This window comes from Vipera ursinii (genome assembly GCF_947247035.1).
Source record: "Vipera ursinii genome assembly, chromosome: 5".
In the NCBI taxonomy this organism is placed as follows: domain Eukaryota; kingdom Metazoa; phylum Chordata; class Lepidosauria; order Squamata; family Viperidae; genus Vipera; species Vipera ursinii.
This window is the reverse complement of record NC_139518.1, coordinates 74,497,442-74,500,102: the sequence shown is the minus strand read 5'-3', so window position 1 is coordinate 74,500,102 and position 2,661 is coordinate 74,497,442.

Genomic DNA, 2,661 nt, shown 5'->3' with positions numbered 1-2,661 from the left:
TTCCTCAGCAGCGATCTCCAGAGAAAGCATGTTGTATGATGACAATTTAAAAACACACCTTAAAGTCATAATGCAGCTGAGCTGATTAGTTGAAGAAATATTTGCAATCTGACTGAACACTGTTTCCCTAAATGGTATTTGCATTAACAAATCACTTCTTCAAACTGTTCCTGTTTCCTCTGAATTCTTTACCTTATTCCTCTGTAAATGAGAAACAAATTAAATTCTCATAGACCATCAAGAGATTTCCTTTTTTTATTATTTGGATTTATTTATTTATTTATTTATTTTTATAAACCGCCCTTCTCCCGAGGGACTCGGGGCGGTGTACAGAGTAAGGTAGGTAAACATAATGAAACAATACTGAAAAACAATAGTCAAAACAAACTGGGACCCCAATTAGAGCTATCAGGCCAGGCCGGACTGCTGGAATAGGTAAGTTTTTAAGTCGCGCCGGAAAGTGCGGAGGTCGGGGGCCATCCGGATTTCAGTTGGTAAGCAGTTCCAGAGGGCTGGCGCACCCACTGAGAATGCCCTCCCCCTGGGGGCCACCAGCCGACATTCCTTGAGCAGTGGCACCCTGAGGAGGCCCTCTCTGTGGGAGCGCACAGGACGGTGGGGTGTTGACATTGGCAGAAGGTGCTCCCGTAGGTAGTCCAAACCCATGCCATGTAGGGCTTTGTATGTCATTGTTAGCACCTTGAACTTCACTCGGAAGGCAACCGGAAGCCAGTGCAGCGCACGGAGGAGAGGTGTGATATGGGAGTATCGGGAGGCTCCCAAAAGTGTCCGTGCCACTGCACTTTGCACCAGTTGAAGCTTCCGAGTGGATCTCAAGGGCAGCCCATCATAGTAGCAATACTAAGATATACCATGTTTCCCTGAGAATAAGACCTGGCCTTATAATTTTTTTGCCTCCAAAAGAAGCATTAGGTCTTATTTTCGGGGGGTGTCTTATTTTTTTCATCACAAAGGCCAGCTAGGCCAGGCGCCCCCACCCATGCCCCGAACCACTGCCGAAAACAGCAGAGTCTGTCTGTGCCTCTGCCACGCACTCCATATCATCCATGCTCACCTCAGATCAGCTGCAGCATGGTGTGGAGAGCATGGCTGACATGGGGTGAGCGTGTGGCAGACATGCACATGGACTCCACTGTTTTTGGCAGCACTTTGGTGCCTGGCCATCTGGGATGGCCCTGCTTCTCGCTTGGCCCCTTTTCCTCTTTCTTCTCCCCACTTCTCCTTCCCTTGTGCCAGCTGCTCCGCTTCCCATCTCTCCATTGCAGCGTAGCACCTGGGATCCACTTTGACAGTGGTGGGATTTTGGGGATGGGTCAAATTACACTGACAAATTGCCACACTGCCTCTCAGGAGGGCAGCACAGCTGCCAATGCAGTGGTGGGGAAGGCAGAAGGCAATCCCGCCCCTCCAATCCAGCCTGTCAGGGGTGGGGTGGGGTGTGGAAAATGAGTGGTGCTGAAAACAGCACTCAGAGCCACCAGGAACTGCAGAAATCTGTGAATGGCATTTGTAGACATCCTCCTGCCCAACACTGCAATGTGTTTATGCATGCATATATGCATCGGTGGCTGCTTAGGCACATCTGAAGTGCGGCATTTTGACTGCTGGATGGGACCTTTCTCCACAGAAACTTCTTCTCCGCTTCCCATCTAGAGCAAATTGCCTTTGCATAATCAAGCCCTGGAAGATCGTGGGAAGGGCATGCTTAGAAGCAATGTACAGCCTCTCCCTGTAACCTGAATTGCAGGCAATGCTGTTTGTAAGGGAAAAGTGAGGCTTTCTCACAATGGCAATTTGATAATGAATGTAAATGAAAAGGCAGTTTCCAAAGCCTTCCTCCTCCACTGAGTGAAACCTGAGTCGCCTCCCAGAGTGGGAGCTTTCTTTCCCGCTCTTTCACAGAGCAAGGTAGTGCAGGCTGCCTCTAGAGGCTGAGGGTGTGAGAGAGAAGCTGATGGTTGAGGCCGCAGCCAGCAACCCCCCCCTCACCCACTGGATTCCCCGATCCAGGGCAGGAATAGAAAAGAGGTAGACCCTGCTTGCCTCCGCCCCAGGCTCCCTTAACATTCAGGCCACCTCACGGCAGCGGCACCAGCAGCAGATGGAGGCAGAGGAAAGAGGGAGAAGCACACCATCTGGCCTACCAAAAAAAATATATGGTGGGATTGAGTGGGTGGGCTCTTATCTAGGGCTTATTTGGGGGGTAGGGCTTATATCAGGCCCACCCACCCCCCAAAAAAATATCAGGCTTGGGTTTATTTTGTACTAACAAAATGAGGTAGCAGTAGAAAAGAATCAAAGTTTGCTAAACATGTTGATATGCCTTCTGTTAGATGCAAACTTGCTGGATAAATTCTGGGGAGAAGCAGCATTTCACAAAGCCAGTCTGCAAAACAAAAGGAAAACTCCATATGGAAGGGGAGCAAGTCTGCTCTGTCACAGCTAAAGGCATTTGGTGGCAAGTGTTATGCACATAACTCTAAAGAAAAGGAAAATAAATTAAATGGCACATTTGGTGCAAAGGCTTACCAGGTTTTAGATTCAAAGTAAACAAGTAAACACAAGTAGTGTTGTTTATTTTAATGAAAAAATAATACTGAAAATGTAACCCAAGATGAGTTGCGGGATTCAGATGCTGGT